Source organism: Molossus molossus, unplaced genomic scaffold (genome assembly GCF_014108415.1).
Source record: "Molossus molossus isolate mMolMol1 unplaced genomic scaffold, mMolMol1.p scaffold_m16_p_13, whole genome shotgun sequence".
Lineage (NCBI taxonomy): Eukaryota > Metazoa > Chordata > Mammalia > Chiroptera > Molossidae > Molossus > Molossus molossus.
Genome location: NW_023425348.1, coordinates 5,645,412 through 5,655,440, shown reverse-complemented (window position 1 = coordinate 5,655,440; position 10,029 = coordinate 5,645,412).

The following is a 10,029-nucleotide window of genomic DNA, read 5'->3' as shown; positions in this document are numbered from 1 at the left end:
ACACCACACCACACCACATACCACACCCCACCCCACACACACACCACACACACACCACACCTCAAACCACACCACACCACACACCACACCACACCACACCACATCACACCACACCACCCACACATCTCATCCTGAACAAAAGGCTGTTTCTGGCTCCATTCCCTGCCGTCCTCTGCCACCTCACAGAAGCCAGAGCCAGTGTGCTCTAGGTGGTGGTCCCAACCCTGGAGGATCAGTCAGCTGGTTCTCTTTCCAAAGTATGACACTCCAAGCCCACTAACCAAAGTTATGATATATCAGGCCTGAAATGGGACCCAAGAAGCTGAATATTTATAAAGTTCAAAATTTAAATATCTCACTGCATACCTACTAGAATCATTGAAATGAAAAAGACTGACCAGCCCTGGCTGGTGTGGCTCAGTTGGTTGGGCACTGTCCCATGCACCGAAAAAGGTTGCTGGTTTGATTCCCAGGGAACATTCTTGGGTTGTGAGCTCGATCCCCAGTAGGAGGTGTGCAGGAGGCAGCCGATCAATGTTTCTTTCTGTCTCTCCCTCTCCCTTCCTCTCTCTCTAAAACAAAACAAAAAAATCAATACAAATATTTTAAAAAATAAATAAAACTGACCATAACAAGTGTTGTGGGGACACGGAACAGTTGCAACTCACACTCACTGTGGATGAAAGTGTGCAAGTTAATCAGACACCTACCATATGTAGCCATTTCATCACCAGCCATTTCACTCCTAAGGATTTACCCCCCAAAAATGAAAATGAAAGTGCAAAAAGTTATACATGAATGCTCATAGCAGCTTCACTTGTAATGGCCCAAAAGTATAAACAACCTAAATATCGAACAGCAGTGATTAAATGAATGTGATACAGCCGTACAATGGAATACTCCTTAGCAACAAAAAAGAATGAACTACTGATAACATGCATCAACATGGGTGGATTTCAAAATAATTATATCGAATGAAAGAAGGCAGCCCTTCTCCCCCAAAATACTACATACTATAGTATTTCATTTATATAAACCTCTAGGAAATACAGGCTAGTGTACAGTGACAAAAGCAGAGTATTGGTCGCCTGAGGAGAGAATAGGGAGGTAAGGAGGTCGGCTGGGAGCGACTACCAAGGGGCACAATGAAACTGGAGGGTGATAAGTATGTTCATTATCTTGACCACGATGATGGTTTCACAGGTGAATACGTGTCAAAACTTACCAAATTGTATATTTAAAATATGTGCCATTTATCGTACTTTGATTTTTAAAAAATCTAAATGGCCTGCCTGGGAGGAATCAGCCTGATCCTAATGAGCAGCCCATGGACCCCAGTAGCTGAGCCCATGCATCACCCCATGCACCACCCCCGCCACCCACCAGGTGGCATCAGTCCCAATTGTGTGCTCTCAGCACCACCCTGACTGCCCTCAGGTTGTCCTCAAATTAACTCTTTTTCAAAAATATGTTTTTATTGATTTTTTTTTTTTATTAGAGAGAGAGCGACAGAAACATCGATGTGAGAGAGAAACACTTGTTGGCTGCCTCCTGCACACCTCCTACTGGGGATCCAGCCGGGAAACCCACCCCCCGGGCCTGCGCCCTGACGGGGAATCGAGCCGGGACCTCTCAGTCCCTGGGACGACGCTCAACATCCACTCGACCACGCCGGCCGGGCTCAAATGAACTCTTTATTTATTTTATTTTTTTTATGAATTTATTTATTTATTTTTTTGTTACAGATATTTTACCTTTTTACCCCATTGGCAGCCCCCTCCCCACCCCACCTCTGCCCCGTCCCCGGCTAGTTGTCCATGTCCATTGGTCATGCATACATGCATATAAGTTCTGTGGTTTATCTCTTCCCACCCCCCCCCCCCCCCACCCCCTCTTCTGAGGATGTCAGTCTGTGCCCTACTTCCATGTGTCTGGGTCTGCTGTATTCCTCAGACTGTTATGTTCATTATATTCCGTATATAAGTGAGATCATGTGGTATTTGTGTTTTTCTGCTTGGCTTCTTTCACTTAGGATAATACTTTCCAGGTCCCTCCATGTCGTCTCAAAGGATGAGAGATCTTTCTTTCTTACCGCTGCATAGTACTCCATTATGTATATGTACCACAGCTTTTTTATCCATTCGTCTACTGGTGGACACTTGGGCTGTTTCCAGATCTTAGCTATTGTAAATAGTGCTGCTATGAACATGGGGGTACATATATTCTTCCTGATTGGTGTTTTATTCTTAGGGTATATTCCCAGCAGTGGGATCACTGGGTCAAATGGAAGATCAATTTTTAATTTTTTGAGGTAGCACCATATTGTTTTCCATAGCGGCTGCACCAGTCTGCATTCCCACCAGCAGTGCACTAGAGTCCCCTTTTCTCCACACCCTCGCCAACACTTGTTGTTTGATGATTTGTTGATGGAGGCCATTCTGACAGGTGTGAGGTGATACCTCATTGTTGTTTTGATTGGCATCTCTCTGATGATTAGTGATGTTGAGCATTTCTTCATATGTCTTTTGGCCATCAAATGAACTCTTTAGACAAAGATCCAAAATGAACATGGAGTTAAAAATAAATCTACACTAAGTATTTTTATTTGCGGTATTTCTGTTAGCTTTTCACCCAGGTGGCTGGAGGAGAGGATCCACGGCTGCCGCCCTCCAGCATTTGCTGACCACCTGCAGGCCTGGCACAGGGGCAGAGGGGCACCGGACAGGGTTGCAGCGGCCCTGCGCCAGGCAGTGTGCAGAGCGGCCGGGACTCGGCTCGGCTTCTGACAGCTACATCAGTGTTCGTGGAAGTAAGAACAACAACGCACTAAATAATCGAATTTTTCACTGTTAAGAACTAGACTGTCTCACATGGACAGGATTGGCACCAGACGTACATTAGGGAGGTGCTCCCCGCGAGCAGGGCGGGGCGGCCTGTGAGGGATCTTAGCCCAGGACCCCAGGACCCGCGCGGGGACTGCGAACAGGGAACTTCCCGGGAGGAAGTGGCAGAAAATAGGCCTGAAAGGGACCTTACACTTTTAAATAGGAGACAGGCATGATCAGATTTACCTTTTAGAAAAATAAACCTAGAAGACAGATTGGCGTTGCGATAGGCCTGGGAGGACAATGAGGAGGTTTCTGCAATCATCTGAGGCGGCGATGAAACACTGGCCCCCAGAGGAACAATTAATCACTTGGAAGTGAAAAACAACTACATTTGGTTAGCGCCTCTGGATTCCTTTTAAGGAACAAAAAGTTGGATTCATCTTGTATTTTAGTGAAGAACAAGTAATACATTTTATTCAGTAAGTAAAGAGATACTTTAAACATGCTTAATGTTGAGAAGGGCAGTCTCATGCCTTTGCGACCCCCAGCCCACATGACCGTGGGCCTTGGCCTGGAACAGCCCTTGCTGAGATCTGAGCCCTCACAGTCTGCGCGAACTGACCACCTCGCGGAGAACTGTCTTCCGCTGTTTCAGACGCAATGTGTGTTCCTTTCCTCTGTTTAAGCATGGGTGTCATAGGGCACTTGGCCAACCCCACTGCTAGGCACATCTCCCCACAGATGCCCCCTGCGAGCAGAGGCCGAGTCCTTCTGCTCCAGCACAAGAGGGGTACGCTGGGCCAGTTGCCCTGCATTGGCTGCTGAGGGGGACCTGCTGGGGACTGATGTCAACTATTGGAGTTGATCTTGTTCTGTTTCCTCTCTGTTTGAGTGAAGAACTATTCCAAGGCTGTGTTGTGCTTCCCTTGGCATCTACCAAGATGCAATGGGCAAAAGTGTCTACTTTAGATGACAGGTAACAGAAACTGTTGCTCATCACTTAAAATCAATAATATAACCAATCAGGGAAGGTAAAGGAGGGGGAGGAGGAGAAAGAAGAGCACAAGTTGTTCCCACAGGGCAGGTGAAAGAAAATGAATACTTGAACCAAGTCATGGAGATGAAGAATGAAGAGAAGGATACAGGTACGAAAACTGTTCAGAAGATAACTTGGATGCACTTGATGATATAGTGAATGTGGAATATGCTAACCATGTCAATCATAGTGTCTTCTATGCCAGCTTCTTTTATGAAGGGCAACTGTCCAGTCCTCATCACTGAGGTGGAAAACGTAAGTGATCATATTTCATATCACATCAGTTTGCTCCTCCTGTTGTAGGTGATTTAAATGGGATGAGCACCTGAGGTAAGGGAAGCCTTTCAAGGGGCCAACAAGTGTTCTGCAATATGGCCCAGTATGAGAAGATGAGCTGGGTCAGTTTGATTCCTGATCTCATGAATCCAAAACATTGATCATAGAGAAAACCAGCAGTGACCAGTAGAATCAGAGGCCAAAAGAGGAACAAGTTCAGACTATATGAGTGAGGAAGTAGGGTTGGGACCGTGAGAGATCATAGCAAGCCAAAGTTATGAGGATAATCTAGGATGTAGAGAAAAGATAAAAGATGGAAGAAGAGAATAAGGATGGAACCGCCAGAGGTGAATACAGGAGAGATATTGGAGTCGCATTCATAGCCAAGAAGCTCTACAAGCTGCAGATCCTTCCTGAGGTTTTTAGAACCACCTGGGTCCAGATATACTATGAACACTAACTCACAGTCGCTACATCCTACCTCCATTTCTGCCCGAACACGCTTCCATGCTTCCATTACTCAAGGTGAACTGACTATGTCTCTCTTCCTTGGCAACCTAAAGACATAACTAGAATTGGAGGGTGAGGAGAAAGAGAATTCAAGGACAACTGCCAGGTTTTAGTTTGGGTGAACAGGTAAATGTTGGTGTTGTCAACTGAAATAGGAAATCCAAGAACAGAAGCAAAGTTCGGGAGGAGAATGATATGTTCATTCTTGGGCATCTTGAATTGAAATGACTGTGGTCTTTCAGGTAGAAGCACCCCGCAGATCTTGTTTAGCATTGAAATCGGGGGGGGGGGGGGGAGGGGGGATCTGGGCTAGAGATGGAGATTTTACCATCAACAGCCTATGGTTAATAACCAGAACGGGGAGTGTGAATGAAGTCAGCCAGGGCAAGTGTGGACAGTGGGAAGTGCAGAGGGCGGAGGCTGGCACCAACGGCAGACAGAGAAGGGAGCCCCAGAGGAATCACAGGAGCATTGGTCAGACATGTGTGGAGAACAATGAATGGGAAAACACAGCACACATAGGCCAAAAGAATAGAGTCTCAAGGAGGATGCAATCTGAAATGCTAAATGCAAGAAGAAAGTTAGCGAGACAAGAACTAAACCAGTCCCGTGGGTTTGGAAATTAGAAAACTGTAGCAAAACTATTTTTAATTAAGATATAAGGATGCAAGGAAAATTACAATAATGAAACAAGTATGAGACTTCACATCAAAATGTCACAGGAAGGGCTTGTCATTAACATAGTGGGGCCAGTATCTTAAGAGACCTCCCCTATAAACTCTAAACTTAGGAGTGAAATGTGTATGTGTATTTAATCAAATAAATTGATTAAAGATTAAAATTCTCTTTGAAAATGAAGTAGAAACTACAGTGGGCTAGACTCACGAGACACACTGGGTCCTCGGGGCAACAGGCCGGACATTGGCAGTGGGGGCTGGGATTTTAATCTCATGGAAGAAAAGAAAAGCCATTATGCCTAAAAGATGACAAAGGACTGTAGCCTCTCTCCCGGCACGAAGCCAAGAGCTGGGACGGTGTGTGCTCCCACATAAAAATGGAAGCTTGAATTGTGGTTAAATGTGCTGCTTCTTCATGTAGTATAGGTAATGAGGGGAAAAGTTTGAATATTAAAAGATAAAAACAGATATGCCAGCTATCAATTAAATATGGTTATTTGAACCCATAAATTTATCTCTTCTCTTTTCCAATATCCCAATAAAACAAGAATAAGGAATTAAAAAAGCTATAAACCCACAAGGACAAAGAGAGTAGAAGATGAGAAATGGCACTAAATGATGGATGAGAAAGAAGAAGAAAAGGCATAACAGACCCAAGAAAGCTGAATACCAAATGCACACTCAGGAGGATGCTAATGTCAACCCTGGGAAGTCCCCAAGTTCTGTAGCGCTAGGAGCTATGGAAGGCAGATGGGGCGGGGACTGAAAAAGATGACTAAATGAAAGTGAAAAAAGTAGACTTTCCCCTGTCTTTCAGAGCCAAGCGATAAGCCCAGGATGAGACGGATGGTTCATTCTATGGTAAAACCAAGCCAAAGGGACTCCACATCAAAGATACCAGGCCAATAAAAGAGTGGAGTACAGGTGCCTAATTAAAATCAAGGTTTAGCCTGGCCAGTGTGGCTCAGTGTTTGAGCATTGACCCTGCACCAAGAGGTCCCCAGTTCGATTCCTGGTCAGGACACATGCCCAGGTTGTGGGCCAAATCCCCAGTGGGGGGCATGCAAGAGGTGGCCAATCGATGTTCTCTTTCATCAATGTTTTTATCTCTCTCTCTCCTTCTCCCTTCCTCTCTCTCTAAAAATCAATAAAGAAAAAAATTTTTTTAATAAAATAAAATCAAGATTTAATGAAAGTGAGACTCCTAGCCCCTTTTCATTGCTTTGCTCCAAAATATAATCCTTGGTAAATAGATTCCAGGTAAGAAATTGGTGAGTTCTTCTCTGGGAACACTGACAGTCTCAAGAGAACAGATGTCTAGATACTGACACTTGTGAGTTTCAAAATAAAGCAGCAGGGCTGTTGCTGGACCACTCCACAGCGACGGGGCCCTGGACAAGCACCGCCCGTAGGCGCTCTCCCTAACACCTCGCTCTTCAACAGCAAGCGTGAACCAGGGATCGAGATTTGTGAAGAAATCCTCCAGGATATAAAGGAGACCAAATCAATCAGAAAAAAGTAAGATAATGAGGATAAAAATTTTAAACTGTCATATTCTCAGAGAAATAAGAGATCATATTCATTGGCACACAAATAGAAACAAGTTGTTATAAAAAGGAACAGTCAGAAAATAACAAAAGAGTCCTGAAAATTTTAAGAATATTTGGTAACTGAAATAAGAGAAATTCAACAGAAAGATTGAAAGATAACATTGAGGACTTGTCCAACAATAAAGCAAAAGACAAAGAAATAGAAGAGTTAAGATCAGTCCAGGAGATTCAACATCAAAATGTCCAGAAAGAGAGAACAGAAATGCAGAGGGAATAAAGCTATTTTTATTAATATTTATTAATATTTAAAATATTAATATTTTTAAATTCCCCAAAATAAATTATAGAAGTTTCCAGATTAAAAGTTACAACCTGTGTATTATAAAGTTTAAAAAACAACTACCAATGCATATAAATTTTGAAACCTTAGAACATCGAAACGGAAAGAAAAGCTCTCAAAAGCCTAAATGAAGGGAATGAAAACAGATCACATACAGTTTGTCTAGAATCAGTTTCACTGGAAGCTAAAATGCAACAAAATAATGTCTTCACAAGTCAGAGGGAAGTTTCTTTCAGTCTAGAACCTACACTCGGACAAATTATCAACCAAGTGTAGGATAAAGAGTAGAATAAAGATAATTGCAGAAAGCATGTTTCAAAAATGTACTTTCCAAGCACGCTTCTTAGAACAATGAAAGAGCGTGCCCTTCAAAATGAGGAACAGGCATGTTCAACACATAGAAAAGACGGGTCTTGCCCAGGAAGGAGGCAAAGAGCCAGAAAGGCAGCTGCTCAGCGAAGCTGGAAAGCAGCTCGTACAGAGGGAGCGGGGCACGAAGGAATCCCGAGAAGGGAGGAGAAAACAGGTATAGGTTATCTGATGTGTTTCACTACCTAAAAAGAATTTTACAATTTTTTGAAGTATTTAGGTAGAATCAGTGATATGTATGTGGCATAGACAACTGAGTAAATAAAATGCAATTATACATATATCAACATGAATTATTTCCAAGAATAAAATGTTAAAAAGCAAGTTATAGGATGTAATAATTTGTATTAATTTATATGTAAGTTCTTAAAGCACAAAAATACCACCTATTATTTATTGAAATAAGCAATGAAGTTTCAAGCATTAAAAATGGACTAGAATGATATAAAAATCCCATCATCTGATTTTCCTCTGATAATAAATAAGGACAATGGGACTGAGGATCAAGAACAGAGAATTTCTACTTAATCTACGTGTTTTATTCATTTAATTAATTAGGAGACGCAATGTAATATTGTGGTTATTAGCTCAAATTATGCAGCCAGATTCTCTGGATTCATATTTCTGCTCTAATTACTACATGAATGACCTTCCACATAAACTTTACCACTGTCTTACTCTTTAGCCTCATTTACATAACAGTGTCACTCATTGTACTAAAGCAATAAAATTTTTGTGAGGATTAAGTGAATTGATATATGTTAAAAAATTTAGAATAATGCCTACTGCAAGGAAAATATATTTACCATATATTTAATTATTTGGGGGGAAAAGTTAAAGCAAATTAATGATATTCAGTTCTAGTGTTGTATATATAGAGATTTATAATATGGGTTTATATATTTCTGGGGTATTTTTTACTCAAAAAATTTTAAAATGTAAAATTTAATTAAAAAGAGAAAATGTAAATATTTTACCACGCAAAAAGCAATAAAATGTTGTTTTAAAATTTTAGATGAAAACTTCTACTTTTAGTCAGGATATAATAACTGAGTCTAGATTTATCCTCTACTCTAAACAACGAGAAAATTGAACTAAGTGTATGAAAAAAATGGTTTTCAGACATTGGACAAGAATCAGAAGGCAGTAATCCTTGAGAAAAGAGAAGCAAAGTGAGCCCTAAGATTGTCCCAGATCACTGCCCTCAGTTAGTTTTTAGGCCACAGAGCAGAGAATGGAAATTCAAAGAGGGCCCAACATTTTCTCTGAGTTCAGGAGAATGAGAATGGACGTCAGGGGGACCAAGGTAGCTAGAACGCATATGAGAAAAACAACAAAACACTGGAGAGTGGGGAACTTCACAGAGAAAATGCCAGAGATCTACAGATGGGGGTTCTCAAAATGTTGGCTGAATAGTAATCCACATATACATGACCTGCTACTCTACAAAAAAATTAGTAGTCCAAACAATTTCAGAGCTCACATTGGATTAAAAATAGTCCATATTATCACCAGCAACATTAGGGAGATTTTACAATCTATGGGGCATCAGAGAAAGTATTCAGCAGAGTATCTCCTTTGTAGTGAGGCTAACAAACCCTAGATTAAAGATTGCTCTGAACCCATCCTCATAAAGCTTAAAAGTAAATCTTAAAAGGGTTGAACTAATTCCAAATACATTAACTAGGTGACAGATGAAAGCCCAGTACTTTCTAAAGGAAATACAACAAAATTCAGTAGTCAATAGCATAAAATTCATGAGGTCTGGCATCCAATTCAAAATTGTCAAGCATATAAAGAAGCAGAAAAATATAACCTATAACCAAGAAAAAAATCAATCATTAAAAATGTGCCCAGAAATTATAAGTTTGGCAGAATTATCAGACAACGGTATTAGAACAGCTAGTATAAATATATTTCATATGTGCAAAAATGTAGGGAAAAAAAAAAGAACATTGTGAATAAACAATTAGAAACACAAAAAAGAACCAAAAAGAGCTTCTAGGAACAAAAACAACAAAAAATACAAGAGCTGAAATGTAAAGCTTCACCGGATCAGATTAGCAGCAGAGGGGGTACCGCACATAAAGATGGAACAAGACAGGCCGAAGGTGAAAAGAGCAGGGCATGTAAGCAGCGAGGAGCGACCACGAGTCCAAATCGGTGTAACTGAAGTCGGAGAGAAAAGGAGACAGAAAGACAGAAAAACTATTTGAAAAAAGTAATAGCCAAAATATTTTACAGTTGATGAAAATGATAAACCCACACGTCTAAGGAGCTCAAAAAAGTCTAAGAAGAATAAATATACACACACAACTACAATAATTAAACTTCTGAGAGCTAGGGATAAGGAGAAAAATATTAAAAGCAGGCAAAGAAAGAAGACATTACATACAGAGAAAGGACAATAGGAAGTTCATAAACTTCTCATCAGAAGCTACAT